This window comes from Triturus cristatus, chromosome 12 (genome assembly GCF_964204655.1).
Source record: "Triturus cristatus chromosome 12, aTriCri1.1, whole genome shotgun sequence".
NCBI lineage: Eukaryota > Metazoa > Chordata > Amphibia > Caudata > Salamandridae > Triturus > Triturus cristatus.
This window is the reverse complement of record NC_140595.1, coordinates 78,325,941-78,348,995: the sequence shown is the minus strand read 5'-3', so window position 1 is coordinate 78,348,995 and position 23,055 is coordinate 78,325,941. Positions and strand designations below refer to the sequence as shown.

General features: G+C 48.6%; 1 protein-coding gene across 8 annotated transcripts in view; it reads right to left on the bottom strand.

Moving 5' to 3' along the window:
- The window catches only part of TDRKH (tudor and KH domain containing), a 375,719-nt gene that overhangs the window by 311,919 nt on the left and 40,745 nt on the right, over positions 1–23,055 (bottom strand). The window lies entirely within an intron of this gene.

The window sequence follows — 23,055 nt, the reverse complement described above, 5'->3', positions numbered from 1 at the left end:
ACAGCAGTGTTTACCGACCGGAGTCCTAAGCTGGCGGAAGAAAATATCTCCCCAAGATGATCCTGCTTCTTGGATTCCCTATCTGGCGGAGCGTTAGGGAATCCACTCTTGGAAGTAGAGGCTTGGACCACCAAGCTCTCAGGGGTGGGGTGTTGGGAGAGGAAAGTGGGGGCGCCAGGGGCCGGGCGGTGGCGTAGGGCAATCATCCTATCCACGGGAGCCCCGTGTTGGGCCTGGGCCAGGTGTCCAGGAGGACGTCGGTGAGGGCTTCATTGAACGGTAGCAAAGGCTCTGAAGAGCTCACTGCCGGTTGAAGCACCTCTATCAGGAGGTTAGTCCGGACTACCATCGTAGGTAGCTCGAGGTGGAGAGCCTCGGCCGCCCTACGCAACCCCACTGCGTATGACGCTCCCTCCTCCGTTGCCACGGTAGGAGATGACAACATGCCAAGGTCAGGGGAGGTATCAAGACAACTGGCATCCCCCCAGGTCCTCTCTGAAGTCTGGGTCCTAATCCAACGGGTCAGTCATAGGGTCACCTGACCCTTCCCAGTCCTCCTACTCGTCCTCTGGGTGCCAATCCGGCCTGAAAGGAACCCCAGGAGTGAAGAGGGGCACAAAAACCCCACTATGCACCGGAACCAGCATCTGGTGACGCCGGTCCAGCTCTGTGTCCACATCATGATGGAGGCCGGGGTCAACGCCGTCCGGGGGCATGACCGGCGTAGAGTGAGGGTGCGGTGCCGAAGGAAGCGGCGTGGGTAGAGGTGTAATGAGGTCAACCGGCGCCGATCCGGATGTAGGCCTGGATCCATGGGGCCCTGCGAGGCCGCCGGCAGGGTCGGGCTGCCCAAAGATGGCATGCATCGCCTTGTAAAACTGACTGAGCTGGGAAGGAGTCGCTCCGGGTCCCGAGAAGGGAGCGAACTGAGTCGACTCTTCATTCAGGCTCCGCATGCAGGGCTGCGGGAGGGGTACCACCCGCATCCCTCGTCGCGTCAGCCGACTGACAGGGAGAAGTCAAAGAGAGGCACTCAAGAAGCTTTTGGGACCGCTCAGGCAAAGTGGTTGGAGCCATGGACCGGCACTCAGAGCATGACTTTGGGTCACGCTCCAGGCAAAAGAGGCCCACGCGTTGCGGATCCGTCACCGACATCAGTTGGGTACAGGAACGCAAGCCTTGAAGCCAGGCATCCCTACGTGCACCAGGAGTCGATAGGACTCAAAAATATGTCAACAAAAGTCGTCAAAAAGTTCAGTCCAAAAATGACTGGGAGGTACCGCTCTCTCCGGATCTGCGCTTGCTGGCGCGGAAAAAGAAGTAACTGACGTCAGTGCGCGAGGGCTGCGTCCATGTAGCTATTGCGACGGCATCCTGGTGACCACGACGCCAACGACTATCGCATAGCCGACTGTTGCCACCTTTCGACGCACAGAGGTAGTGCCGACGAAAAACTTTTCGGATCCAGTCCGACGCCTAGGGGTGATTCTATGGTAAGGAATCATTAACTAACTTTCTTTCAGATCAATGAGATAACAGAAGTATGCATGACAACATTGTTCCTAGGAGTGTTTTCACCTTTCTTACGGAGGTGCTTTTGACAAAAGATTGACTGGAGAATCAATTAGTCTCCCCTTTCTTGAGTTGGTATGCTAAACCCTTTCCCGTTGAATATTTGCCCCTGGTAATAAGAGTTCATTAGTGGTTATTAAATGTGATCTGTCGCTAATCCTAAATTGAACAGGACTTTTCTTGTTAAGTTGGTTATACATTGTGCTAGATTGTATGGCTTTGCCAGCCATCTAGATGAACAAGTTACTTACCTTTGGTAACGCAATATCTAGCCGCAGATTCCTTACATTTAAATTTCCCCAGGCGTAACACTTGATTTGGAAGATTTTTTGTGAGCAGTACCCAAGCGCGCCATTAGGCGGCATTGATCGGCTCCGTGTAGCGTTGTCCACGCCAGAGGTGACGTCCACATCACCTATATAGGCGCCACCTCGACAGACTGATGTCAGTTACTTTTCATGACTTTCCAAGCCAGAAGAGTGGAGCCATGAAGTGCACCAACACTGGTATGGTCAAATTAGGGCCCTAAAAGGGCTCATCCCTGATCCTAGAAATCTGTCCGCAGAACGAGGAGGATGGGTGGGTCGGGAAGGAATCTGCGGCTTGTAATGGTCTCTACCAGATATGGCATTACGAAAGGTAAATAACTGGTTTATCGGATAGAGACTTCAAGCCACAGATTCCAAACCCTTGAATATACCCAAGCAATTCTACCACTAGTGGTAGGTATGCAGACAAATTTAAAACTAGGAAGTCCTGCAGTACCGAAAGGGCAAAATGCCCATCCCCGCGGACCTGACTTTAAAGGCAATAATGCTAGGCAAATGTGTGCAGGGAAGCCTAAGTTGCTGCCTGGCAGATTTCTAGGACTGGGACTACATGTACCAGCACAGTGGCCGCAGCTTTAGCTCTGGTGGAATGAGGCCTTAACCCTTCAGGAGGCTGCTTCTTCGCCAGTGCAAAGCAGATCTTGATGCAGAGAACGACCCATTGAAAGATGGCCCAACCTTTCTTCACACCAACATACCCCATGAAGAGTTGGTCGTCCACTTTAAACTCAATGGTGCAGGCAAGGTAGAATGACAAAGCTCTTTATGGGTCCAGCCGGTGGAGTGGCTTCTTTCCTTAGAGGGATGATGACAAGTGTAGAAGGTGGGCAAGGGGACCGATTTGCCCACATCAAATGGTGTCACCACTTTGGCAGCAAAGAGGCCGTAGTGCTTCACCAATATCTCCAAATAAATGGAGAATGGAGCCTGGGGGGAAAAAGTCTGCAGCTCACTCACCATCCAGGCCTTGTAACAGCCGCAACAAAGGCTATTTTGAAGGTGAGCAGCCTGAGGGGACAATTGTGAAGAGGCTCAAAAGGAGCACACCAAGAATGTGAGGACCAAATTAGGGTTCCACTGAGGTATAATAAAAAGAGAAGGAGGAAACATATCTACAAGGCCCTTCAAAAATCTATTAACAATAGGGAACTTAAATAAAGCAAGTGGGTCAGGCAGCCACAACAAGGCAGACAGAGCAGCAAGATAACCCTTCAGAGTGCCTGAAGAAGAGACCTGCTGGGCAAGGGTAAGAATAAAAAGCAAAATATCAGAAAGGGAGGCAGAAGGTGGGTCAATGGACTTATCTGTACAATATGATACAAATCGCTTCCAACGGCAGGCATAAACTGTCTTGATGGAGGGACAGCAAGCTGGCTGAATAGAATTGCAGACTTCAGGAGAAAAGTCAAAAGCCATCACTGCCAAAGCTCAATCTCCATGCAAGAATTTAGAGAACTGATAGGTTAGGGTGGATGACCCTCCCCTGCTACTGCAACAGAAGATCCTCCCAAAGGGGAAGCCTAATCGGAGGATTGACACTCCTGTTCAGAAGCTCGTGATACTCTCCACGCCAGTCCGGAGCCACAAAGAGGACTTGGGCCGGTCGTTCCTGATCTTCTTTAGAAACCTGGGCAGGAGTGGTATGGGCAGAAAGGCATACAGAAGGCCTCAGCTCCACTTGAGACGAAAGGAGTCTTAGAGCGAGAGCCGCCCTGGAAACTCCAGCGCACAAAACTGCTGACATTGCACGTTGTCGGAAGAGGTGAACAGATCTAACCAAGGCTGCCCCCACTGCTGACAGAGAACTTGTGCCACCTCCGGGTAGAGATGCCGCCAGGCATCGGCGGCTGAGTTTGTCGGCTCTGGCATTCAGAGAACCTGTCAGGTGTTGAACCACCAGGAATATGCCCTGCTGTTCATACCATGTCCAGAGACGCAGGGCCTGTTAACAGAGGGTCCACACCACCACCCGGTTTGTTGCAGTACCACATGGCAGTAGTGTTGTTCGTGAACACCTGCAGCACAAGCCTTCCATTGACGGAGGGTATAAAGACTTTCAGTGCCAGTCGGATCACAAGGAAATCCAGCATGTCGATGTGGAGTCCAGATTCCACTGGAGAACCTGAGTCCTCTGAGCTGCACCGCTCACATGTTGCTGCCCCATCCCAGGAGTTATTAATCTGTCACTACTGTGAGATCTGGTTGGGTAATGGAGAGGGGTCTGCCTCTGACCCAATCCCAGTTTGTTAGCCACCACTGCCGGTCCTTTGCAGTTCCCTCCGAGACCTGGATCATGTCAGAGAGATTCCCTTGATGATGCGCCCACTGGAACTTCAGGTCCCATTAGATAGCCCACATGTGCTATCTGGCATGCATCAAGAGCAGGATGCAGGAGGCCAGGAGGTCCTACAGCCTCAGAATCAGTCTCACCGAAACCCAGGATAGAGGCTGAAACATTGGTATCATAGCCTGAATATCCTGGACTGGCCACTCTAGAGGATAAGCCCGAAACTGCATCGTGTCTAGAATAGCTCTGATGAAATGGAGCGTCTGAGCTGCGCAGCTCCAGTGGTTCATGAAGTGGGTGGCGGGGCACATCAGGCGTCCGGAAGAACAGGGAGGGGCGGATCCGAGCTGGTCCCAATTATCGTGCGTGCTGCTCCGGGTGCCGATGAGGAATGCCTCACTTCCTCCGGACTTGAGGGTGGTTCGACAATGCTGGGCGCGGTTGGCTAGGAGGGCGCGTGTGATTATTCCCTATGCACCCGAGATCCCGTTGCGAATGTGTGAGGCGCTACCCCACGGGGGAGACTGGAACCGGTTATTGGCCTGGGAGGAGGCGGGAGTTATGACATTGGGAGACTTGTATGAGGATGGTAACCTGCTACCTTTTGACGACCTTAGGGAGCGGCATGATTTCCCGCGGGGGGACTTCCTATTCCATGCAGCCTTGACTGCGGCCGTCAGAAAGCACTGGCGGAAGGGGATGATGGAGCCGGACACATCTCTTGCCTGTCAGTATGTAGTGATGGGAGCGGGTGTCTATAAGGCGGTGACTTGCCTTTATAGGCGGATTACTGGTGATATGCGGCGACCCCTGGCTGCCCTGCGCGTCCAGTGGGAGGCGGATCTGGGAGCGCCTCTTACGGACAAAAACTGGGAGGAAATCATGGAGCGTCCTTGGAAGTGTACACGAAATGCACGCTTCCAGCTTATACAGTTTTATATCTTTCATAGGGCATACCTTACCCCTCACAAGATAGCTGAGTACTTTGATGGGCCAGATGCTTGCCCCCGATGTGGTTATAGTGGAGCGACTTTTCTACACATGCTCTGGGACTGTCCGCAGGTGACAGGGTTTTGGGAGGAAGTGGCGACGCTACTCCTGACGGTGACAGAGAGGGACTTGGAGGTAGGCCCGGGGGTCTGCTTGCTACATGGCTTTCCGCACACAGCAAAGACTAAGATCACCAGTAGGTTTATTGATCTAGGGCTGGTCCTGGCCAAGCGGGAGATTACTTCTCATTGGAAGGCGCGGCAGGGCCCTAATTTCTTACGGTGGGCTAGGGAAATGGAGAAATGGGCGGGAAGTGAGGGGACTTATAGATTGTGCTTGGCTCGACGCAGTGACAATGAAAGATCGCACGAAGGGGCCCGGGCATGGATGGCTCTCCTGGACTTGTTCAAAGGTTCGGTTATGGGGGATGGGGGTGATCCGGTGGGGGATGACGGGACCCCGGTTCCTTGAGTGCACTATACAGGGCTTCCCCCCTCTGCTCTTGCGGTACTGTCTGTTGGGATTGCTGGGAGGCGGACTCGACGGGTGGTGGCTGAGGTTTTGATGTACATGTACTTCTGATAGGTACGGGCGACAGGCTTGGGTGGGTGGGTAGGGAGGAGGGGCTCGTTGGGGGGGATGTTGGGAGATGGGGTGGGGGTGTTTTAGCTGTCTCGCACACTCATGGTGGATTACTCCTGTGGATGCACTACCTAGTAGCACGGACATTATTGGGGTGAATGCTGTACAGAGGTAGCTTATGTGCCGGGGTGATTATTGCAAGATGTCCTGATTTGGCTGGGGGGAGGACTATGGGGGACGGGGATTGACTGCATTGTGTTCTGTGACCTAATAAAGTTTGTTTAAAAAAAAAAAAAAAAATGAAATGGAGCGTCTGAGAGGGAATCCGGTGTGACTTCGGGATGTTGATAGTTAACCCCGGCGAATGCAGGAGGTTCGTCATAGCCTGGAGGTGGGAGACGACAGCCTGCCTTTAGCAGACAGACAGTAGTCGAGATAGGCGTAAACTGGTGCCCCAAACCTGCGCATATGAGCTGCAACCACCGCCATTACCATGGCGAACACCCGAGGGGAGCTGGTAAGGCCATATGGGACCAGTGTGAACGGCAAATGCTTGTGGGCTACCGTAAACCGCAGGAAGTGGATGTGAAAATAGGCATCCTGCAAGGCCAATGCTACCTGTCAGTCTCCTGGGTCCAGGGCAGACAAGACCTGAGCCAATGTGAGCATCTTGAACTCCTTCTTGAGGAAGTAGTTGAGGGTTCGGAGATCTAGAAAAGGGAGTAGTTCCTTGTCCTTCTTGAGCACCAGAAAGTAGCGGGAATAGCAACCACAGCCTACTTCTGGCACCAGAACCCTCTCTATGGCTTCCTTTGCCAAGAGAGCTAGGACTTTCTCTTGGAGCAGGGACAAAGGATTCTCCGCAACCAAGTTGTAAAATGAAGGCATGGAGGAGTGGTAGTTTTGAAGAGGAGGAGGGAGTAACCCCTTTGGACGATCTGGAGAACCCACCTGGCAGATGTTATGGACAGCCAATTGTAGAGGTGATGGTAGATCCTATCAACTGGGCACCCATGATCTAAAAAGGCAAGATTCAGAAGGTTTGGAAGCTGCCGGGGGTGTGGTGGTGGCTGGACCACACCGCTGGCTACCTGACCCATCAGAGTGGTAGGAACCATGCCCTTGTCCATGCAGCGGCTGGAAAGCTTGTGCGGCTCGGTGGCTGGGATAGGGTTGGCATGGTTGAAAGCCCCTTTCATGGCTACGAAAGGAGTGGAAGGCAGACTGGGGATGTTGGGTAGTTAAGAGGTCCAAGGACTTGGCTGTACCCAGCGAATCTTTAGAGCACTCCAGGAACGAGTCCGCCTTTTCTCCGAAGAGACTAGCTTAAATCAAAGGGCATGTACATGAGAGAAACCAGGACATCCCCTGAAAAGTCAGATGTTCTCGGTGTGGTCCCTGAGCGCCACCGTTGACGAAACCGCTCTGCCCAGAAAGTCGGTCAAATCCAAGTCACAGCGTACAGTAAACTTTGCTGCGTCTCTCCTGTCTAACTCCTAGGGAAAGAATGGCCCGAGCCTCCTCCAGGAACAATGGCAGCGACCGTTTCCCCCAGCTTGTGGAAACCGCAGCCCAATAAGCATAAGGGGTTCACTGACCACAATGCAGGGCTGGCAGAAGAAAACATTTCGTTTCCCAAGCTGTCCAGCCTCTTGGATTCCCTGCCAGGGGAAGTAGCAGGGAACGGGCCATTCGAAGTGGAGGCTTGGCCCACCTAGCTCTCCGTGGTTGGGTGTGGAAATATAGGTTCCCCCTAAAGCAGGGCAGAGGTGGCAGGCAATTGTCCTATTCACAGGAGACTGTGCTGGAATGGGACAGGGTCCCCAGAAGGAGGTCTGTGAGGGGTTTGTTGAATGGGAGTAGGGGTTCAGAGGAGGAGACTCCCGGCAGCAGCACCTACCTCCAGATGTTGGTCTTGACTGCCACAGAGGGCAACTGAAGGTAGGGGACCACCACTCTGTATGCAGCTCCCTCTTCCATAGCCATTGTAGGGAAGAAAGCAAGCCGGTATCTGGAGACTTACCAAGTCTGCTGGAATCACCCAGTTCCTCACACCAGTCCATATCCGGATCAAATTGGAATCTAAAGGGTCCAGCGACCCTTCCCATTCCTCCCCAATGCCTAGCCTTTCAGGATAGGGCTCAGGCTCCATCCAAGGACATAAGAGTTCCTGTTGGCGCCGGAATCTGCAATCAAGCGCCAGCAGCATCGGCGTCCAGGCTGGCGCAGGTCGTTGCAGCACGACCGGAGCCGGCCCAAATCCATGGGGACCCACTGGAGCCGGAGCCACTAGTGTGGAACTAGATGGGGCCCCCTCCAACCCCACAGGCACACCAGAGGGGTTGGGCCAATCAAAAATAAGATGCATGGGCTTAGAGAACTCTCTAATTTGAGTGGGGGTCGCTCCGACTCCTGGAAAACTGGGAAGGCTTGGAGTCAGCCCAGGAACAGGTTCCAAAGAACCAGGTTTCGAACCTAGATGTTTCTTCGTCGTGTCAGCAGACAGACAAGAAGTCAAAGCGTGCTCCTTACCAGAGTGCCCTGACAGTTTTGAGTCGGATGAAGAGGACTTTGCATAAGTCACGGTCCCACTTCGAGAGGAAGGTCCCGGGACCATTCCAGAAGTCCAGAGTCGCATACCGGGTCGCTAGAAGCTTAAGAGAGCTCCCTCAAAGCCTTCGGCGCCACGGCTTGGCAGCTAGAGCACAACTTGGGAGTTGTGGTCGCGCTCCACACGCCACAAACCCACAAGGTGTAGGTCAGTCCCCTACATGGTGCCGTGACAAATGCCACAGGGATTAAAACCTGTATTCCTCAATGACATCTTCGACACACCAGGAGGAAAAACATCCAAATGTCAACAAAATGTTACAAATCCTGTCAAAAGCTGACAGAGCGGTAGCTCTCCTCTCGGGTCAAGGCTGGCTGTTTTGGAAAGAAAAGAACCAACATCAGCACGCAGAGGTGGTGCCTAGCCTCTATAGGCGATGCAGATGTTACTTCTGGCGTGGACCAAGCCACCTACCAGCGTTAAAGGGTACTACTCACAAAAAAACTCTGGATCCAGTCTGATGCCTGGCGAAATCCAAAAAGGTAAGGAATCTGCAGCTAGAAGTCTTTATCAGATATGGATATACCATACCTACTTTTCATCTCAGAAAGGAGGCAACCAGTACTAAGCACTTGGTGAAGACCTGTGGTGCTTGCTTCCGATCAAAACGCAGGGCTCTGAACAGATAGTGGCGACCAGACACTATGAAACAGAGCAAATGCCTGAGTTGAACATGTATTGGGATAGTGAAATATGCATCCTCTAGATGTTAAGCCTTCTCCCTTCAAAAACCTATGACCTCCTGTAAAGAGACCATGCAAAAACTTGACTCTTGAAGAATTTGTTGCTATTCCAAAGGTCCAGGCTAGGTCGCCATTCCCCATCCACCGCCCAGCATTCAATAAAGAATCTGTAGTGAAAGCCTTGACATTTCTCTCTTGTTGTACTTCTATGGCTTTGTAGATTAGTTTTAATATCTTTAGTAGTAATTGCTGAAACGTTAGTGGTTTTTCCACAAATTCTAAGGTGCGTCTTTGATTGACAATGTCCAACACCCATCGGTCCATTGCTATGTGTTGCAGTTTTTCTGAAAAAACAGTTCTTGCCCCAACTGGCAAATCTAACAGGGGTCAGATTTTGATCAGGAGGTCCCGTACGGCGTCATTTTGACACATATTGGGACAAATTATTTTCTCCCCGTATCTGTACTTCGCGGTTGGTTTGATACCTTTGTTGCCTCTCTTGTCTTCGATTTTGTCAATTTGTTCAGTACTGCCTTTAAGGATGAAAAAAAAAAAATCCTTTCTTGTAAGATCTTAGTCTTTGACGTCTGTAGCCTTTATATTGCTATTTATTTTGCACTACACGAAGCCTCTGGCAGTATCTGTATCTCGTTTTATGTCTTGTAGCATGTCTTCTACCTTTTTCCTCAAAGACGTTTGTGCCATCACAAAGGCAGATCCATAACTCTGGACAGGACCTCCGGACTAAAAGATCTGCTTTTTAGTCATCCACATTTTTTCCATTACTGTTGAGTTTCCCATTTGTCAGAAAGCACGCATGGGAGAACTGTAAAGCATCAATTAGTGAAATAGATACCTCTTCTACATCCTTAATGATTGCTCTTGCTTTGAGTTCATCTTGCTCAGGCAACTTTTCTAGCAACGTCATCACTATAACACTCCATACCTGCCGATCATCTCGCCACTATGGCTGATGCACTGGAGATTTTCAATGCAGCTAGGACACTTACTCTTTTAACCTCACTGATTCACACGCATGCCCCTCTTTATTAGTGGGTGCAGTTCGGTTTCTTGATCTTCTTTGTACAGCCAAAGATATAGGCAAAGCGGTTTAAACTTGGTTTAAAACACAAGCTGGTGCCATGGATATGGATTTGCACTTTTCAATTCTTGAAAGGCTTACTGTTGCTGTGTTCTGCATTGTTGCTCGACCTATCCAGATGGTTCTAAAATCATGATAGATCAGGCGCTTCTTTGCACTTTTCGTTGAATTCAAAGAGGAAACAGGCCTTATTTATTCTTAAAGTTGGGAGGCTAGTGCCATGAGATGTCTTCACAACAAGGGCATAACACCTTGCAATGTCACCAGCTGGAAAAACTCTAGGTTTAATCTCATGGCTGGTATGCTCCTGGATCAGAACATTCAAATTTGAGTCTCTTGCAGATGTAGCCGGACTGCTGCGGTGAGATGCATTAGCATAATCTTCATTTTGGTCTAGAAAATGTGGTGGGTGCTCACCATCTGGATTGTTTGCATCATCTTGTGCTCTTCTTCAGAGGATGTTATTTCACCATCCATGTCAGAAGACACTCTTATGGGAGCGGTAACACCTTTTGTTGATTTTATTTCCTCTTTGGTCTGTGCTTTAGGTATGTTAATGGGTGCTGGGTACACTGGTACGCTATTTGGTGGTTGGGGTGTAGAAAATCCCTCCGATTGTGATGCAGGATTTGATGGTGGTGGAAGTCTGCAGTAAATATATCTTTCGCCATGTCTTGCAAGCTTTTTAACATGGTCAAGGGAATTTGTACTATTTATGTTGTAGGGTGCTGTTCCCTTCTTTATTTGTTTGGTAACCCAAAAGTCTTGGCGAGAGAAGATCTTGTAACTTATGAAGCTGCTGGTCATAAGCCTCCTTCATCTGAATCAGCATTGGTTGTTGAGCTCAGATGGGTTTATGATTTCTTGCTCACTTTATTGTTCATCTTCACTGAGGAAGGCCTCTTGGTTATTTGAATTTGATTACTCCTGGCCTTTCTCCCCTTCCACACCTGGGCATGGATCCTGAATCAGCTTCTTTGGAGAGAGTAGTGGTATTAGGGAAATCGTAAAAGTGACACTTTTCACTCCACCGGCAGTCATTCTGCGTGATTGGTCAGTGCATTTTTAGATGCTGTAAGGTTTATTGTAGTCAAGAGTCTCTAGTGGTCGACTGGGAGGGACACGTCATGGACAAGAGGTTTCTCATCATCAATGGTGTCAGATGGGTTTGGTGTTTTCCAGGCTTTCGCGAAATGTTATCAGCTGAATTATCATGGTCTGAACCATCGTCCATTAGTCGCCATGGACTGCATCATCAATGTCATGGAGCACGTGACGTTAATATTTTAATTTTCTGTGCAGTCAATGAAGACGGTGCAATTGTCAACAAGGACCTCCTCTCAGGTGACATAACCTGTTTTTGCGATAGATATATATTTTTTTAGGGGAGGGTATAACTTGTGTAACTGTGTAGCGTCTTCATGCAGAGCTACCCATGATTTCCTTAAGATTATGTGGAATTACGTAAGAAGAGCAAGTCTTTTTCTAGCGCCATTTCTTAGTGCAAAAATGCCCCCTTCCGTCCATCTTGGATGCAAGGATGCCTTCTGCACTAAGAAACAGAAGCTATAGCAACATAGGATGAATAGCGAGCAGCCACTTGCGCTCACTAAATGTGCTCTTGCAATTGGATTTTCACCCCTAAAAAGTACTTTCAACTACGCGAGCAGCAGCAATCATGCAACTATCGGTAATTTCGTATCAGAGAGAAACGCATACTTACCGAAGTTACTCCAGTGTAATAGAAATTCTGCCCAGGCCTAACTTTTTTTTCTCATGTGAGGTTATATGTCCAGTAGGATTTGTGAGAACGTTTTTTAGGCATCTCACTTTCTCTTGAAGAGGTAACAGACGGACGGATGGATACATACCCAAGGTATGATGTAAAAAAAAAAAAAAAAAAGTTTGAACTGAAAAAATTCAGAATAAGTCTTCTTGAGGGAGCTTCTCCAGAAGTTTGATAGAAAATTTGACAGTTGGAAGCCTCCGGCAAGGGAACACCTGGAGATGCTGGTCTCCGATTGGCAGTAGTATGCATCATCAATGATATGGATGGGTTAATAAAGTTCAATGTTATGGAGTGTAAGGCCTGCCCTGCTGTGCTAACATTTTTACTGTGGGTTTCCAGTCTGGTGAAGGGAATGATTCAAGCATTTGAATCTATGAACAATCCAATGCTGGACAGAGTACAGGCATACCAGAAAGAAGTGTTAGCAGTCATAGTAGCAATACTGGGTTTCTCCTTAACAGAGGACCCAGAACAGATAATCCTGGGCTTGAGAATAGGGGGAAGGAGAGGAGTTAAAGGAAGGAGATGGAGGTTTGTATTGCAATTATTCGTGTGTGACAAGATAGTGACAGGATATTTTGGCAATATGGAGCAGTGGCCTTGGTCAACATCCAGCTAATCAAACTATAGGACTGAGAGACCTTTGAACCACTTAATGAAGGACAGAAACAGTTTCCTGGTGGTGTGGCAACTCTTGACTGTACAGGATAAGAATGCAGAAAGTTACCACCCAGAGTAAGGGCACTATGTCTGTTCGAAATAAAGTAGAGGGTCAAAAGCAGAGCCATATCAGGGGCAGCTACATAGCAACAACAACAAAAAAAAATAGGGGAACAATCGGACTTTAAACAGCTCCGAAAGAGATGCAAGACATCTCCTGGAGGTAAGAAGTCAGATTTATTAAATGAGGTTACTGAATTCTATCAGGGGTTAAAAGTCAGTTCTCAACAAAGGGACAGATGTGTGGGGAGAAGTCTCATGATTTTATATGGAATAGACAAATGAAGGATGGAATTCTATCAATAAAACATATTTACAAAAAATAGGTTGATCCTGATAACGTAGGCCATATATTTTCTGGTGTTTGTAGCATTAAAGAAGCCAGTCAGTCTGGAGGTTCCAATTAGAAAAGGAATCCTCTTCTGAAAGATCACCTGTTTGCTGAACTTTCACGTTTTAAGAAATTATTTTTTGTCCCTTCATTTTATGCAAGTCTTTTTTCTAAAGGTAGTTACTAAACTGTCTCTCTTGAGTTAGATCATAGCAACCCAACACGGAGGTGGAATTTGAAGCTCTTATGGTCACAGAGAAGGTCTTCACCACTGTTCTATTCTTCAACCCTCCTTCTCTGGTTTGAGCTGAACAGTTACATTACCTGGTGCTATAACAGAACTATAACAGAGAAATGTAGGATCTAAAGCATCAGCCCGATTTCTTCTCATCTAATTTTGTCAAGTCTCTGTGTAAAAGGTATTATAAAAGTGCCAATGATTGATTTCAGAAGGCTAGGAACTAAAGCAATTGATAGTCTTGCTTGCTGCTTTATCTTTAGTGGATAATTTTTTTTTTTTTTTTTAAATGTACGTTTGTACAATACAAGTAATTCTATCTTTATTGAATTTTCCCATAGCCTTTTCGGGGACTTCATAAAATCCCTCCAACATTTATTGCTTAAATCTATGATTTAGTCCAGAGTTTGAGTAAGCAGCTTTCCAATTTGTAGAGGCTTCAGTTTCAGGAGTAGTTTATAATCTTCAGTGGCACTCCTCTATGATGTTCTCACTAATGAGATCTGCAGGTCTGCTCCTCTGTAGGAAAATCTTTTTCCAAAAGTCTTCTCTATATATGTCATATCCCTTGAACACAACTCAGCAGAGCAGTTGCAGGTGAAATCATGAGTACTCCAATGAATCACTATAAACCACTACCTTCACAAAGGATATCTTGATAAAATGTGGGTTAGTTTGGCACCAAGCTGTAGACGAGCTTACTTAGGTCCTGGTCTCATGTGCCCATGTCTTCCACTCGGTCTACTCGGCTATTTAAAATTAAAATGGCAACTCCTTTCCATCCTTTGTGTCTCCCAAAGATGGGTTAATGATTAGGTCTGGGCCAAGTTCCCGAAGTTCTGCTACACAACTCCACGTAGTGACCAAAAAACTACTCCACAAGCAGCAGAGTGCATTAGGTCACACCGTTTGCACCGATTTTTAGGGCTGGGTGTTTGTCCAGTGCTGGAAAATCAGCAAGAACGGCAACATGCGCAGAGCAATAGGGCACAGTTTCTTTTTGCAGACTGAGTAGAGGTTATACTTAAGCGGCAGCTTCCTCAACGTGAACTGAAGTCTCCGCGGACGCATCTTGAATGAAACAGAACCTCCTGTTGGCAGAAAGGCAACCATCGGACCAAAATTTTGGTAAAGATGAAGAAGGGGATACAAGGGACAAAAACAGTACCCACTACTGGTAGTGCTTATTTCCCCAGAGTAAACCAGAGGTACTCTCAGTGCTTCTTTGGGTTGGAGACATGGAAGGCATTCTGAATATCTATTGAGCACAATCATTGCCCTTCACTGCTTCAAATCCTGTTTAGATTCTGAAATAACATTTTTTGTTCAAAAGCCTATCAGTGGCGATTGAGCCTTCCAGCCTTTTACCCTACAAGTAAGCATTGAGAGAAGTAACCATTCCCCTTCCTAAAGATGGTATCCGGTTGAATGCTCTGAAAAAGACATTTCTCTACCTCCGGTAGCTTTTAGGATACGAACTGGGACTGAGAAGTCCTAATTGCAGCATCCAAGGCTACCCTCGAGAATAGGCTCTGTTCCACTGACAGGACACAAGCCTTTGTTCACCTGCATCCAGTTTGTCAGTAGAGGGGAAACCATACCCACAGATGCAGTGGCTCCACTGAGCTGGCTCAAATGGGGGTACATGATTTTTCTTCACTCTGAAGATTCTCCTCATTTATTTTTAGTTTTATTATAATGCATACAAGACCTAGACACAGCGGAGCACTTTACACAGTATGGCAATGTAGAATAGTTGGAGTTGCCTATACCCAGCTTGATTTAAAGCAACACAGATAAAACTGATGATGATGCTAGGGGACGGAAATTACAAAAAGTCCTGTCAGTAGACAACCGGTGGGGTAGACCAGTGGCAGTGGTGCTAGCACCAATGAGAAATGAGAGCATCAAGGGTTAATTATTCTAGTAACTATCTGGTGACTAAAACATGAAGTTCTTTTTGAAGGTTGCAAAAGAGGGTGCCTCGCAGACGTCCAGAAGGATACAATTCCATTACCTCAGAACAACTGGGATGAAGTTCTGTGTATTTAAACTCTTGGTGGCTCGAGGGAGAGAGTGCTTCTGAGGGAGGCAACGCCTCCGGATATTATAAGTTTCCAACAAGTTTCTGTGCCAGATATTCCCTTTTACTTACCTAATATCCAAGGAAGGATGGGGCTCCAGCTGCGGAATTTGGTCAGTAGGACTCGACAGTACTGGAACTACAATGCGTTTGCAAGCTAGGGAGGTGGGGGTAGGGTGGGGCGGTGTAGGAGAAATAAAAAATTTTTAAAAAAAGGGATCTGGTGGGTACCACTTTAAAGGCACTCAGTGATTTGGCCATGTGTGTCCACGCGGTTTTTTGAGCCTCTAGCTTCACACTTGAAGACTTCACTCAAGGATACTGATTAATGTCTAGACCAGAGTTCATGGTCCTGGAAACTGTTTCAATGAGCAATGACCTTGTTAGGTAGGTCGCTCCCCAACAACACAGCTCCGCCTGTGTGTCCTGACCCTGCCCCAGCTGCCGCTGCTGTAGAAGTGGAGGCCCTCCTCCAGCCGCAGGCTACCACCTGCGACTCATCCCTGGTGGCCAGTGGTAGGCCTTATGTTTGTATCACTGTTGCTGTCCGTCTTTCCCTGTACTGCCCATACTGTCTTCTGGTGTCCGACCGCTGTTTCCTGTCTCCCCCCTGTGCCTGCAATCTTTTCTGTGCCCTCTTTTGCCTTCTGTTCCCCTCATTGCCCCTTCATTCTGTGCCCTCTTTTGCCTTCTGTTCACCCTCGCTGCCCCGGATTTGTGCCCGGTTGCCTTCGGTACCCTCGCCGTTCCCGCCGCTGCATCCCCGCCCCCCCTCACTGCTATTCGCTGCCCCTGCCTACCGCCTCCCAGCTGCTCCTCCCTCCCACCTCCCCATATATGGCAGCCGCCACGCGGCCGCATAGCGGATGCGGCGAAGGCGCACCTAAGGCAAGATAGTCTGCGCCCAGCGCCACAACCCCTGGTCCCCGCACACGCCACGATGACCACCGCCGTTACGATGCCAGCACACACCACGCTCTCACACCTGCTTCAAGACCGCCCCGAAACGCACACACGGTCCCTTGACCTACCGGAACTGCAGCTAAACCAGCCTCAGCCGCCGCCGAACAACCCGCCAAGAAAGACCTCAACCACCTCCAATGCATCCTACTGAACACCTGTTCCACGCGCAAACACGCCGTCGAGCTCTGGGACCTGCTAGACACATCTTTCCCGGACGTCGCCTTCCTGACAGAGACTTGGATGAACGACTCCTCCGCACCAGACATCGCCATAGCCATCCCAGACGGCTACAAGATCACCCGCAGAGACCGCACCAACGGAGCCGGAGGAGGAATCGTCATCGTCCACAAGAACAGCATCAGGGTCTCGACCAGCACCGCCGACACTCAGCACAGCCGAACACATGCATTTCCAGATCCACAAAGACCCCAACTCCACCCTCAGAAGCACCCACGTCTACAGACCCCCCCCCCCCCCCCGGACCCCGACCCCAGTTCAGAGACTCCATTGCCGACTTCATCAGCACGCACGCCCTGACCTCCACCGACTACATCCTCCTCGGAGACCTGAACTGTCACCTTAAGAACAACGACAGCAACTCGACAACCCTGATCGATAACCTCGCCAACCTCGGACTGAGGCAACTCGTCACAACGCCTACCCACTCCGCCGGCCACACGCTCGACCCAGTCTTCTCCGCAAGCACCCACGTCTCCTTCAGCCACACCACCGCTGCATCCATTTCACCTTCCAGAAACACACCACTGCACCCAAAAGATCCCTCGCCACTGCTGGAGAAAAATCACCGAAGACCAACTACACACAAACCTCGCTCTCAGCCCACCCACCGAACCCTCCAACACAGACAACGCTGCCCACAGCCTCACACGCTGGATCGATGACTGCGTCAACACCCTCGCCCCACTGAAGAAAACCCCCCACAGAGACACCAGCAGGAAGGCCAGCTGGTTACCCCAGAACTCCTAGCCCCCAAGCGAGCCTGCCGGAAACTAGAGAAGAAATGGCACAGCGAACACACTCCGGACAGCCACGCAGCCCACAAGGACGCCACCCGCAACCACCATCACCATCACCTCATCAGGACTGCCAAGAGGACCTCCTTCAAAGGCCGCCTCGACAACAACGCACACAATAGCAAGCAGTTCTTCAACATCGTGAAGGAACTCTCCAACCTGAGTTCCAACACCAATGACATCCCGCCGTCGCAAGATCTGTGCGACTCCCTCGACACTTTTTACCACCGCAAGATAGCAGACATCCACAACAGCTTCAACACCCAGACAGCCCCAACAGACAGCAACACAACAGACTCTCCGCACACCTTCGACCACGACCCCCTGCTAGCCTGGGCCAGCGTGAGCATCGATGACACCATCAAGACCATGAGCACAATCCACTCCAGCTCCCCTTCAGACTTATTCCCGCACCACATCTTCAACAAAGCCAGCAGCTCCATCGCACCCCACCTGCGCAACGTCATCAATCTCTCCCTCGAGACCGCGCCCTTCCCAGAGAACTGGAAACATGCAGAGATTAACCCCCTACTCAAAAAACACTAAGGCAGACCCTAGAGACCTCAAGAACCTCCGGCCCATCTCTCTGCTCCCGTTCCCGGCCAAGGTCATCGAGAAGATAGTCAGACAGCTAACCCGATACCTCGAAGATAACAGAATCCTGGACCCTTCCCAGTCAGGGTTACGCAGCAACCACAGCACCGAGACCGCCCTCATGGGTGCCACCGACATCAGGACCATGCTGGTCAACGGTGAGACCGCAGCCCTCATCCTCCTGGACCTCTCCGCTGCCTTCGACACCGTCTGCCACCGCACACTACAGGCACACCTCCACGCCGTAGGGATCCGAGACAAAGCTCTACAATGGACCACCTCCTTCCTCTCCGGCAGAACACAGAGCGTCTGCCTCCCCCCATTCCGATCCGAAGCCTCCGAGATATTCTGCGGCGTACCCCAGGGATCTTCCCTCAGCCCGACACTGTTCAATATTTACATGGTCCCGCTCGCACACGTCGCCCGACAGAACGACCTCAACATAATCTCCTACGCCAACGATACTAAACTGATCCTCTCCCTCACCAAGGACCCCATCACCGCCAAAGCAAACCTCCATGAAGGAATGAAGGCAGTCGCCGACTGGATGAAGATCAGCTGACTGAAGCTGAACACAGACAAAACGGAGGTCCTCATCCTCGGCTCCAACCCTTCAGCCTGGGACGACTCCTGGTGGCTGACGGCACTGCCGGCAGCCCCGACACCCACCAACCACGCACGCAACCTGGGAATCATCCTCGACTCAACGCTCTCCATGACCAAGTCAACGCCGTCTCCTCCTCCTCCTGCTTCAACACCCTCCGCAAGATCTACAGGTGGATCCCGACAGGCACAAGAAGAACAGTCACCCAGGCCCTCGTCAGCATCAGACTCGACTACGGAAACGCCCTCTACACGGGAGCCCCGACCAAGCTCAAACGACTGCAACGCATCCAAAACGCCTCGGCACGACTGATCCTCGACATACCACGCCACGGCCACATCACCCCCCACCTGAGAAACCTGCACTGGCTACCCGTCAACAAGAGGATATCCTTCAAGCTACTCATCCACGCACACAAGGCTCTCCACAAGACCAGCCCAGCCTACCTCAACTCATTTTTTTCATTCTACATCCCCAACCGCCAGCTCCGCTCCGCCGACCTCACACTCACCACTGTCCCGCGCATCCGAAGAACCACCACCGGCGGGAGATCCGTCTCTCACCTCGCCCCCAAGACCTGGATACCCTCCCACTGAGCCTACGACAGACCCAAGACCTGCTGACCTTCAGGAGGCTACTCAAGACCTGGCTGTTCGATAAGTAGCGGCCCCCCTCCAAGCGACTTGAGACCCTCACGGGTATGTAGTGCGCTCTACAAATGTTTGATTGATTGATTGAATGAGCTTGATGGACATCTGCTATGCACCTCCCTTGTTCAAGTCGAGCACGAGTTGGTTGTCTTCCCGAGAGTCGTCCACAAGCAGGGAGTCCACTAATTGGGAGGAGGCAAAATCGTTGGGTCAATGGAAGAATCATTCATTCCTTCAGGGACCGCAAGCATGTTTAGTACCAATTTGGAGCATGCATCTTGATTGGGTCTGCAGTACTGATTAGGTCAGGAGACTGGTGTCGTAGTCATATCTTCTACTTTAAAGTCTGCACTGGAGACAGTGGAAACTGCACTGGGACCTGGGACTGAGGCACAATCGAAACTCTGGGGCCTTTGAGCTTTAATCCATGCAGTCAGAAAAGATAACAGGCAGAGCACCTAAGACAGACCGGAGACAAATATTGCAGTTAGATCCAAAGAAGGCGTGTTAGAGTGCCAACTCCTGGTTTAGCTACTTCGGATCTGAAGAATGGCACAAATCCAATTTGTCAACCGTGGAGCCCAGAATTTATTAAAGACGAACATACTGGGGAAGAGTCCACAAGTAACTTATCTTGAGAAGACCCAGCCTGGTACTAAAATAGACTTCTTGAAGGAATAAGGCTGTGTCAAGAATAAAAGTGCCAACTCTTTCTCCCGCACATTGGCGGTGCTATTGGTAGAATCACACTACAGTATGGAGCACCTCGAATCAGGTAGTTCTCCACAGATGACTGAGGTTGAATGACCAAGAGAGAAAACTTAGCAAAAGTCAGTGCTTCTGCTTTTTCTTATACATCATGTTACAGAGAGGCCTCAAGGTGATTTCTTTTTTTTTTACATCCGAGTGTTCCTCCTTTGATGCTTCTAATCCTGAGGTTGTCACTGACTTGGTATTGCTACACATCTCAACAGGCATCTGCACAGCACAGCAGCATGGCTCAACGTAGGAAGGGAAGGAGTCCGGAGAAGTGAAGACAGGGACCTACCCTATGAGACTGGAATCGGGACAACACACAGGAGGAGCTGGGCTTGATTCAGTTGTGCAAGTTTACCCCAGTCACTGGCTCAGATGTAAACTGCACCTTACCGAAGATACCGGCATATTATCAAGGAATTAGATTGGTAACCAACTAGAGATCACCTTAGATGTTGAAGCCCTAGATATGAGAATTCCACAACTGGCAACAGTAACAGCATTGAAGAACTACTTAATATGATGGAATGGGATACCACACTTAGTTTGTAATTAATTGTGCAAAAGTTGCACAAATACCACGCATACAGAATACCAGATCCATTGGTCGACCCTTCTCCCACATCACACCTAAAGAGTAGAATGGCCTGCCGCTACACATAAGAGCAGCCACCCCCGTTTTTTTCTTTTAAATCAAGATTTCAGCCCTTTCAAGGGCAATACTAAAGAATGGAAGAGGTATATAGACAATATCTTGATTATTTGTGAAGGAGATAAAGAAAAGGCGTAGCAGTTTACAGCATGAGTGAGTGAAATACATGAACAGATGAGAGATTGTCAACAGAAAGGAAAATTCCTTTCTAGATTTGAACATGATGGCCACCAATGGAAATCTAACAACTATGGTGTACACAAAACTAACCAACAGGAATTCCCTCTTAACTTTTAAGAGTCACCATCCTTGACCACAAAGGAATTCTCCCAGTAAAGGCATTCTTAAAGATTACAAAGAAACTGCTCAGACGCAATATTATTTGACACGAGTCATTGAGTGGGAGATTAAAGGTCTCATCTTCCCTGCAGAAAATCTTTAAAACAGCTGAAAAAAGAACAGTGAAACCATCTTTTGGAAACTTGAGAAAAAAAAACAAATACCCTCCTGATAATCTATTCTACCATATCCAACAGACTCAAACAAACATTCCCTAGGAATAAGGCTACCAATAAGAAATAGCCTTTGTGGGGCATACCGAAAACCACAGGACATTCAGCATATAGGCTGCAGCATATGCAGGCAACGAAACCCATTAAACTCCTTAATCTAAGTCAGTGCTTAATCTGAGCTGGTGGTTTCCAGTGCTCACCATCAGCACTTAATTAGCAACACCGACGATTGTGACAGTGTGCCACAAGGTGGCGCTGTCTAGCTAATTTAGAGATGACCACACAAGAGTTAATTATTAATTCAATATACTTTAAAAATTATTATTACCTTCACCCAAGCCATTCTTATAGCGTTGGGTGTCCTGAAATAGTCTAAATTGTCACACTTGTAGGAGTGTGATGGTTAGTACTTGTGTTGTTACTCTCATTGGTGGCATAGCAGGGGCAATGTGTGGTGCTAGCTGCAGTGGCCTCTTGACTAGAGTACTGGCACTTTTTTGTGTGCAAATTATGCACTGATCCATGTCCTAGAACAACTTCAGGAAACAACAGACACTAACCAACTGACACAGAGAGAAAGTAGTCTAGATCCATGCCAGCAGAAGTACACTGGGATGAAAGGAAAATCCAAATAAAAATACTGATCAGATGGGAAGTGCTATCAAAAAAAAAAAAATTGAAACTCTTTAAAGAACACTAACCTTTAGCAGATAACCTTTTTTTAAAGTTTGTCAGCAAAAAAACAAACATCTTAAAAAAAAAACTACAAAAGGAGGAAGAGAGCTACTGCGGTTAGTTAGGAGCAACACATTTTCAATATATTTATTTCGTAATCCGTATACTCAAACCATTTCAGCATAACAGAGTGGTAGATTTAGTCTACCAAATAGTTCAAGCATTTCTCCTTTTCATTCAGTGATGCCTAGTCATATTAGAATTGCATTGACATATTCATAATTGTAACATCCTCAAATAATTCAATTCTTCCCCGCAAGTCAACATATACTTATGTGCAACATTTTTACTTAAATCAGATATCCTCAAAGTCTTGAGCAGATCTTCTGCAGCTGGTCTCACCTGACATTTCCATTCCCAAAATATTTAAGTAAAGGAGTCCATATATCCTTCTGAATGGATGTTGTGTGTAAAGTCTCTGCATAGGTTTCTGCATTTTTATTACTGAATAATCTTTAAGCTCTTTTGATCGCAAAATCAGTTCTCAGCCCCAAAGCAGTGCAACTCTCCTTTTTCCTACTAAAACAAACGAGATCTACAAACTACCTCAACACCTTTGGAATATCCTTAGTGTATCCCAACAAAGCTACTATGGGCGATGTGCGGACAACACACTATGCCATCATGGAAAGGTCCCTGAAATTCTCAATTGAATGATTCTAGCAATGGTCATCTCCAAGCCGGATGCAAGTGGTTATAGACGTCTAGTCATGATGCCACATGAACTCTCGGTAACGAATTCTGGAAGTGCTCAGTTGGCATGTTAATTGTCCCTTGTGTAGGTTGTGTGGTCTTACACACTGCATGGTACTGGGCTCTCCATTTAGTAGCCCAGGAAAACCGGCATCAGTGAGTCTGTGGGTACTTGACCTTGTTGTGTCACAAGGAGGCCTTAAGATGGACCAAACCGTGTTGACACTCTTTTTTTTTTTTTTAAGGAGCATAACATTTTCAAGAACACTAAAGACAACAAGTCTGCAGGATATTGTGTGGTGTCATTTAGGCTTTTACGGACCTTCAGGACTGGGTTGCCATGCTATCTAGAGGCAGAACTCATGATAAAATTGAAAAGCGAATGCCCTGGTCTACAGAAACTTTGTCCAACCAGGATATGGTTCGATTGATCTGGTTTTGTATGTAACTTTGATCTATCAATGTGCTATAAAACAGTATTGTAACATGCAATAATAAGGCAGATATTCTGATGCATGTGTGAGTCAGTATGTGCGTTACACATT